This window comes from Penaeus japonicus, unplaced genomic scaffold, assembly GCF_977035675.1.
Source record: "Penaeus japonicus unplaced genomic scaffold, GWHDUDI00000001_assembly GWHDUDI00000041, whole genome shotgun sequence".
NCBI classification, from domain to species: Eukaryota; Metazoa; Arthropoda; class Malacostraca; order Decapoda; family Penaeidae; genus Penaeus; species Penaeus japonicus.
The window spans coordinates 5,710,439-5,710,907 of record NW_028234443.1 but is presented as its reverse complement, the minus strand read 5'-3'; positions in this window follow the sequence as shown (position 1 = coordinate 5,710,907).

Below are 469 nucleotides of genomic sequence, written 5' to 3'. Positions count from 1 at the left end.
TATTTTTTAACATAGGAGAGGGAGGGAGGGAGGGAGAGAGAGAGCTAAAGCGAGATAGAGAGAGAGCTAAAGCGAGATAGATAGATAGAGAGAGAGAAGATGATGGGGAGGAAGAGGAGAAGAGAGAGCTCGAGAAGAGCACGAAGAGAGAGAGTGTGGGTTGAATAGTTAGATAGCTCGCAGAAGAAATTGAGTGAAAGAGAAGGAATCAGACGAGAGAACTGAGAGAGAGAAAGAGAGAGAGAGAGAGAGTGAATGAGTGATTGATAGTTAAACATAAATATATTGAGAGAGAGAGAGAGAGAGAGAGTGGGACGCAGTAGGATTTAGGGAGAGAAGAGAGGTTAGAGAGAGTGGATGCAGAGAGAGAGAGAGAGCTGGAGCGAGCGGAGTGAGAGGAGAAAGCAAGGGCGATTGATTGATAGGTAGATAAAGAAGAATTGAGAGAGGACTCGTAGAGGGGAGAGTA